This window comes from Eumetopias jubatus, unplaced genomic scaffold, assembly GCF_037043125.1.
Source record: "Eumetopias jubatus isolate StellerSeaLion01/CBP00866 unplaced genomic scaffold, mEumJub1_p1.0 scaffold_14, whole genome shotgun sequence".
Taxonomy (NCBI): domain Eukaryota; kingdom Metazoa; phylum Chordata; class Mammalia; order Carnivora; family Otariidae; genus Eumetopias; species Eumetopias jubatus.
This window is the reverse complement of record NW_028274820.1, coordinates 81,606,512-81,615,652: the sequence shown is the minus strand read 5'-3', so window position 1 is coordinate 81,615,652 and position 9,141 is coordinate 81,606,512. Positions and strand designations below refer to the sequence as shown.

Genomic DNA, 9,141 nt, shown 5'->3' with positions numbered 1-9,141 from the left:
AGCATATACCTTTCCCCCTAGCATTTATCAGTACTAGAACTAAATGTTGAATGGAGTAATTTTTGGTTATTTTCTGTCTTGACCACCACTGTCTTCCCAGCACCAAATATGGTACTTTACATAGAGTAGGTGTTCAGTAGATAATTACTGGATCAGGGAAGAGATGCAAGAATGAATGAATAGTTCAGCATAGGGAAATACTATTCATCCATTAAGAATTCTATCATTAAGTAAAAGGATCACAAAGCAGTTTTAGAAAATTACACCATTTTTGTTAATAAAAACAAAAATTAAATGTCAAGATATCTACAAAATGTTAAAAAGTATTATTTCCAAGGGACAAACTTAAGGGAAATTTTATTTTCTTTTTTTAAATCTTAATTGTATACATCTTCTATAATTAACATTTATTATTTCAGAGCTAAAATAAAGTGCCTTGACCTACTTCACTTATACTTTTAGAAGTCTTTTTCATTATTTGGTTTATATCTATTATTTATTTAAATTTAAATATCATCTCCCCAAACCGTCATACTACAACTACCATCTTATAGTTGTATAAGGCTCTACAAGCTTTCTGATATACCTTCACTTATTTGGCCTTCACGGAGGCTCTAGTATATTAGCAGAACAGGTCTTGTTCCCATTCTACAGATGAGTCTGTAAATCTGTCACAGTGATGTTTAGTAATCTCTTCCTTTCCCATTGCTATATCCTCCAAGGTTCTTATCACTAAGAAGTACTTACTCATGTTGAAATCAAGAAAGTTGGATATTTATGTTGTTTCACCTACTCTTTCAGGTATGAATTTGTCTGAAAATTGAGTCAAGATTTTATCCTATGTTCCACTTTAACCATTTTGCAAGAACTATTTAGAGAGTTGAAAATTCTGTGATTATGAACTTTTTCATTCATTCAATAAATACTGAGCAATTTGCAATGTGTTAGACACTACAGTCACCAGGCTGAAACATATCCTTGGCTTCATGGAACTTGCAGTGTATAGGAAGATGAACACACAAGGAAATACATGATTAATTTTGGAAAAAGCCAAAGTGGAAAAAAACCCAGATGTGATGAAAGAGAATAATAAGAAGGACTTCACTTAGATTGGAAGGGGGAGGAGGGAATTTCTAAAATATGAGTGAGTTATCCAGGTAAGAGTGGGAGGAAGGGTGTGTCAATCAGAGGGAACAGAGTGAGCAAACAAACTGAAGCAATAAATAATTTGGACCATCTTGAGGAAACTATAAGAAGGGATTGCAAGAGCAAAGGAAGTAAGATCAAGACTGGCATGAGATGAAACAAGGGAGATAAAATCCAGCTTTTCTCTTTCCTTTAAATGAGCTTTTTACTACATTCACAGGAATCAGCCCATGATTTGTCAGACTTTGTTAGGATGAATCAGCCTTCATCATAAGCCCTTTCTATCGATTATCTGTTATAACTGTAAGATGAGTTACCTTCTTAACATAAAAAAGCCAACTTCACCTTGTTTATCATCCTCACTTTGTGCACTGCACAGAGAAAATTGAAATTCTTATTGTGGTATAGGAGAGTATTTCTTAATTAGCAAATTACTAAATTATTATCCTTTTTATTTATCTTTAATTTTTATAAGTTCCTAAACCTTATATCTATAATTCTGTATAGAGAGTTGGTGATAAGTAAGTTCCTAATTAGGGTGGCAGGCAATTTATTAATGAAGAGATGCAATGATATTAATGAAAACTTAAATTGCTATGGAAATTCCATAGTTAAAGGATACTATAGCAGATTTTTGAAATATAAGAAATACTAACCAATTGTACATTTGGATTTTCATTTGCTGGAATCTTATCACATACCATCAATGTACCTTTCTCAGTTACAGCAGAGCATATAAGCACAAAGTCATAAAGTGAGCAAAATAGATGGCACTTAGGAGTGTAACTCATCCAGATGACAGAGCTAGATAAAGGAGTCTTTTCTGTATATCTCTCTCTATATTCTGAACCCATCATGTAAGAGATGAGATTCCCAAGGGAGAGCATGTAGCATCCATCTGAGCTTGGGGAAAGGAAACCCCTTGCTGTTTATTACAGAAAGAAGAAACCAGCAAGGAGAGAAATGGAATCACAGAAATGAAAGTACCACTGGAAGCTTCTGTGGAAGTTGAACTTCCGGACCACAGCAGTTAATAGTGCTGCAAGAATTTCTGCACCTATTTATCCATCTGTTAGTGGAGGGGAGAAAAAAACTGAAAAATGCTCATTGCATTGGATTTAAAGACAATTTTGGTGATCTTATAGATATAACTTTCCAAGAAGACAAATCAAAATTTAGGCACATGTATATTTGAGTGTTTATTTAGCTAAATCAGTTATATTACCGACACATATTACACACCAGCCAGTGGAATGTTTATTTTGCCTATAGACTTAAAATGTGTATTATCAGTATGAAATACTAAGAAAATTTTCAGACTCAAAAGCAGCAATGTTGGGCTAAACACTGGGGAATTTTTATAGCTCAAACATAGCTCTTGCTTTGAGTATATTTTATATTGCTGCTCTTATTAAAGCATATGTTTGCAGCACATCATATATATAGAGAGAGAACTGAGTATGTCTCAAAGACCACAGTTACATCGTGAAGATTTATTCTCTAAGGGCATAAAACACATGTGATGTTCTTAACACGTCCATTTGTTCTTTAGGAATCAATTCCAGTTAAGCCTCCTGAGTCTTGATAAGTCAGTTTTAGGTATGCTTTTGGAATGTTCTAATGCTCTGTGATAAATGGTCTCAACATAAGAATCTTGCCACAAATCTTTCAAAAAATATCATATAAACCATTTGTGAGAGTTAGCTAAATTAATTCTACCATGACTGAAGCCTGGATTTCCTTATTTATGAAATTAAAACAGATTTATTTTCTCTTGAACAATATCAGTATCCTAACAGTTTTCTTACGGAAGTATTATGGGTGTGGCCACATCAGTCTTCTCTATAATATCTAGTTTATGTGTGTCGATTGAGAATCTGTTTTTAGAAATGGTTTCATTCCAGTTACTTCACATGCATTCCCTCTAGGGCATGGAAGCTATTTTTGAAGAGTGAATCCAAGGATGTTCACATAGGGCTGAGTCTTAGGGAAATCTACAGAGCCAAGTATTTGTGCAGCACTGGCTAACCATTCTGGAGTGCCATTGTACTCTGGGGAGAAGGCTTTATTTTTAAAAATTCTGATTATGACCGTTTCCGATTAATGACAGTAGAAACTTATTGGCATACACTAGGAAGGTAGAACTATGTATCAGAAATGGTGAACTTTTAATAAGCCTATACTTTTTAACACCCTACTTTTCAATCCTTAATGCAGGGAAGTCAAGAACTGCCAACAACTTTTCGTGTAGTAATCATGCCTTAAATTAGAAATCTTGGTAGGGTCTGTTTGACATTGTTTTGCAGTTCGAGTTTGGCATTTTAACTAGCATTTTTTCATGAATCTTAGTGTATTAGCTATACAGACAGAAACCTTAGATCATTAGTCTAGTTAGTTCAGTTAATTGAAGAATACATTTCTAATGTGAATAAAGTCATTAAATCCCCTAGAAGTTGCCTTTGTTCTAAGGGCACAGTCTACACTGAAATAATAGCAAGGTCTTTTTTTATTGCGTGTACCTTTAGCCTCAAGGGAAACTTAGTTGAGAAAATGAGGATGAGTTCAAACCTATCAACATTAGTGAAAAAGCAACTCAGTTCATATATTCTTCTAACAATGTATGGGAATACTGTCTTCACATAGGAAAAAAAAATAGGCAATTACTGATGTCATAGCCTTGTAATTAGATCAGTTAATCATCGATTGCTTCTGCATATAGAGTTATCTATCTATAAAAGTGTATTTGTGGGGAAGAAAGATAGAAAGGTGAAAAAGATACTACATCAGGGAAAGCAATATTGTAAGATTAGAATAGAAGGAAACTTGGAAATCATCTCTCCTCATTTTACAAAAGGGAAGACTGAGGGCTGGTTAGAATGAGTGACTTATCCACTGTCACTAGGATTATAGGAAAAAAACTAAGAATCAGTGATGACTCTTAAGTTTATATGTCATTTGACTAAGCCACCATACCCAGATAAGTGGTCAAACATTCTTCTGAATGTTTCTGTGATGGTGTTTTTAGATGAGATGAACATTTAAATCAGTGGACTTTAAGTAAAGCAGATTGCCTTCCATAGTGTGAATGGGCCTCATTCAATTAGTTGAAGGCTTGACTAGAACAAAAGAACTGACCTCCCCAAAGGAGGAATGAATTCTGCAGGAGACAGCCTTTGGACTTGAACTGCAACACTGGCTCATCCCTGAGTCTATACAGCCTGCCAGCCCACCCTACAGATTTGGGACTTGGCAGCCTCCATAATCCCATGAGCCAATTACCTGAGATAAATCTCTCTCACACACACATCTTATCGGTTCTGCTTCTCTGAACTAATAGAGCATTGTAAATTACATGTGCCTACAAGTGAAAAGAATGAGTAAAAATATCAAGGGTCTTCCCTTTTAACTTTTTTTTTCTTTTTAACTCTTTGGATGGCACTTGCAAAAATCACAGCAATAAACATACAAAGAGATGGCATTTCCCTTTGAATTAGTATCTTGAGTCATGAACTAACTCTCTTCTCTTCTCTTACTCTGAAGGGTTCAACTCAGTAGTCTAAACAAACTGTATAATTGTAAGGCTGTTAATTTTCTAAGAACATAACAAAAATTATCTTTTTATTACAAAGGGGAAGGATTAGTGTTTTTAGCCCATAGTTGGATACCCAAATCACATAGATGTATATGGCTATCCATCCCTCCTGCCTGTCCCTCTGCTGGTCTCACTCAGCTTCCCTTCCTGTGAAGCATGTCTCCAGCCTCACCTTGATCATGACACTTTTGGCTACAGCTTAGGTGGGACTCCCCTTCTCAAACCCCTTTTTCATTTTTAGCTCTTATCTCCCATCGTTTTCTGTCTGAGTCACTCAATATAGTATCTAATCCTATAGTGTTATTCTTTAAGATGAAAGAGAAGCATTAATTCTTAGAGAGTGTGCCAGAGTGGCTTCATCCTATAGGAATTAATCCTATGAATGGTGTCATTATGGAACTCAGAGGACAGCAGGAAGCATGATTACAGAAACATGAACCTGGACTCTTCTTCTAGAGAATTTAGATAAGTATAGTATAAGATATGAGGAACCCAGAGCTTGGTAGGGGTACTGACATGTCCCCTATCCCAACAACTGGAGCACTATGTCTTAATATGTAATGGGACACAAAGTTAAAATCATCTCCCAGGCCCACTGCTAAACAGGGTCTTGAACCTTGCACAAAGGGGGAGGGACAAAAAAAAGTTGGAACATCAAAGGGCCTTGTTTTCTGATGCAAGAAGGTTTTAGAAAGGTGGGAGCATACATACATCACTGTCAAAATTAGTAGCGTGAGTATGACAGTTTGGCTTCCCAGAGGAGGTTAAAAATGGAGAACACCTTTAAGGGGCTTCCTTAAGTGTTTGGTGGAGCAGCCTGACAGAACAATACTTTTCATAGCTGGGCAGACAAATTTCAGTATGCTGCAGATGTAGGGAGCTACAATGGTCTCTCGTGAGAGTCCAGAGGAAAGCCAGTGGAGAGCCTTGACAGGATGTGGATGGTGAAGGAGTGGGAGGTCGTAGTATGGGGGACGTGGAAAGCGAAAGCAGTGGGGCAGCCCCCCCCCGCTAGAGGCAGCATGGAGCACCAGCATTCCTGTAGAAGCACTAGTAGCCAGTAGGGACTTGGGGTGAATGATGGAATTTATCGACCCAAACTGGGGAAAATCTGATAGCGACTCAAACAAAAGTAAGAGTGGGGAGTGTTGGTAGAATTAACGAGCTGGCCCCATGCGACGTGTGAAAGAGTTCTTGGGGAGGTGAGACACCCCAAGGAGTCCTGTGCTGCGGGTTTTCCCCACCCCCTCCTCTGTTCTGTTCTTAAAAACACTCCTTCTCGAAAGGCAAAAACCTTTTAAAGCTAGCATTACCGACAGCATTCGCGTCATTTGTCAGCACTGCATTCTGGGTAAACCGTGTCTCAAAAATTTGAAGAGCGCATGCGTTCGCTACTTCTTTCCTTTTGCCTCATTGCATCCGAGAGAGCAGGATGGGTCACCAGCCCCTGTCCTGGAGCCATCCGAGGAAATTTGGCCAGGGTTCTCGTTCTTGCCGCGTCTGCTCAAACCGGCACGGTCTGATCCGGAAATACGGCCTCAATATGTGCCGCCAGTGTTTCCGTCAGTACGCGAAGGATATAGGCTTCATTAAGTTGGATTAAGTGAACGTCCTTGAATTGGTCATCCAAGATAACCTACGTTAACTGCAGATAACCAGGATACCTACTTCAATGTCAACTCATTGTACATAAAATAAAAAATACTCCAATTAAAAAAAAAAAAAAAGCTAGCATTACCTTCCAGCTCTGTGATTCCAGATGTTTTGAGGGGAGTATTAGATAAGAAGCAGCATAACTTTAATTTGCCCGGGGCTTCATTTTAGAAAAAGACACCTGTCTGTCTTTGCTTCTTTCTATCTCTGCATGAGAAAATGAGGCATGATTACTGAAGTGCTTCTGAAAGAACTCCACAGTCTTGCGTTTGTAATTCCTTTGGGTGGAATTCAGTAAGAAATATCTAGGAGAAACCTCACTTTTCAAATGTGCCTTGTTTGCATGATGCTAACGTTCACTTAGTATCAGTTATCCTATTAACCACAGCTGCTCATTGCACACTATCTAAATGCCATTCCAACGTGCAATTCAGAGCATTTGCTTTCTGCTTTTGCTGGTTTTCGGTTCTGAAGTAACATGTGTCTCTGACAGAAGCTTTGGCTCTTTAGTCATCAATGATCATGGGGCTCGGTGTCATGGCATTAGGAAAGGCACAGACTACACCTCAAATAGAAACGTGATTAATCTTAAACACATCAGGATGTTAAGTTTTGTCTGGAAACATTACCACATCTCCCATTAACATCCTGTTTCCCTCCTCAGAACATAACACTTGAGGTTATGAACTATTCTACAAAACTTAGATATGTAAAATTCAGCATTAAAAAAATGCCAATACTCGAGATTCTAGAGAAAAAAAATTAAGAAAAATTCTTTAAAAAGTTTTAAAGAACACAAAACATCTGATTCAATACCATTCACAAAACATTTCTCAGGTTGAAGAGTGTAAATAATATCTATTATAAAAGTAGAGATCTTTTTGTATTCCTTGAGACTGTGACTTCTGTCTTGTTCATACTACTTCTGCCCCCTCCATTCACTCTCACAAAGCCAGTTGCCATGGTCTGAGCTGTCGAATGGACCCAGGTGGCAAAACCCGAGGGTAGCCTCTAGCTCACAGCCAGAAAAGAGTTAAAGTCCTCAGGCCAAGAGCCTGCAATGAACAGAGTTTTATCAAAACCCACTGAGACGGGCACCTGGGTGGCTCAGTCGTTAAGCATCTGCCTTCTGCTCAGGTCATGATCCCGGGGTCCTGGGATGGAGCCCCGCATCAGGCTCCCTGCTTGGTGGGAAGCCTGCTTCTCCCTCTGCCTGCTATTCCCCCTGCTCATGCTCTCTCTCTGTCAGATAAATAAATAAAATCTTAAAAAAAAAAAAAAACCCGAGAGAATTTGCAAGTAGATCCCGCACCAGCAGCACCTTGAGATGACTGGCCCTAACCTATACCTTAGAGCCTTTTAAGAGACTTTGACCTTGAGCTAGAGGACCTAACTGAATTGTGCTCAGATCTATGACCCACAAAAACTTGTAAGATAATAAATGTTGTTTTAGGCCTCTAAATTTGGGGATTAGTTGGCTACACAGCAGTAGATAACTTATACATATTTTATAAAATGTTCCTGGTAGATATTAATCTCCCCCATCCCTAAATGATATCACTCACTTGGGGAATTAATCACAAATTATCTTGCATTGTTTTCTTAGTGTTAATTGGTCATTTTCAAATGGTATCCTGCAGAATCCTAAAGGAGTTGTGTGTATGCGTATGAGTATGAATGTGTTTTATGTACATTATGTGTTTCTATTTAGGGGAAAAGTTTAAATGATGAAATTAACTGGGCAAGGCTTTGGGTCTATTTTCCCCGCCTTAACTAGAACAGTTCTTCCTTTACCTTCTAAGTGTATTAGGATATGGTATAATGTTTATTGGGAAAGAAGGGTGCTATTTTTAAAGATTTTTAAATCATGGACTTAAGTCATGCATTATGTCTTGTCCATCACTGAACTTAATTCAATTTAAGTTTTTTAAAGACCAGGAACTATTACATACTTTAGACAGTCTGGAATTTTCCTTCAGGTATCCAAATCTAAAGTTTCCAACCTAGAGCTTTTAAATTCCCCCTTATAAAATATACTCAAGTAAAATAAAACTAGAGAGCCTGTAAATCAGGCAACAGTATTACCACTCTACAACTTGAAATTGTGATTAGAATGACAATAAATTTAGGGAATAAAATTGATTCCATGCTTGAATGACCATTTAAACTATAAAATAATAGAATCTCAGAATTGAAAGAGCTCACAGAGGTTATGTTTATTGAAAATCCCCCTGATATATTCATCTTCCCATAAGCCTTTTATGAAATTACACGTCTATTCTTGAAAAACTGTAATACCAAACTGGAGGCTTAAAAAACAAGTTTATGACTTGGACTGAGGATATTATCCCTGGAAATCCAGAATTTTGACTCATACATCCTCAAAAAGAATTCAGTAAGCTTAATATAACAGGTAAAGCCACTGCCTCTGGAAGTAAAACATCCTTTAACTATAATAGGGTACAACATAGTACATTAATTCATCCATTTGTATTTTTATTTATTCTTCTCCACTGCTCATGCAACTTTTCAAAAATGTTTTCTACAGGGGCGCCTGTGTGGCTCAGTCAGTTAGGCATCTGCCTTTGGCTCAGGTCATGATCCTGGGGTCCTGGGATTGAGCCCCTGAGATTGAGCCCCTTGTCAGGCTCCCTGCTTAGCGAGAGCTTGCTTCTCCCTCTACCTCTGCCCCTCCCCCCCGCTCCTGCGCTTGTGTGAGCTCTCTCTCTCTCTTTCAAATAAATAAATAA

The 9,141-nt window shown here is 37.8% G+C and overlaps 1 pseudogene; it reads left to right on the top strand.

Annotated features, from left to right (window-relative positions):
• Positions 1–6,170: 6,170 nt before the first annotated feature.
• LOC114210660 (small ribosomal subunit protein uS14 pseudogene) lies at positions 6,171–6,465 on the top strand (annotated as a pseudogene).
• The last annotated feature ends 2,676 nt before the right edge of the window (positions 6,466–9,141 follow it).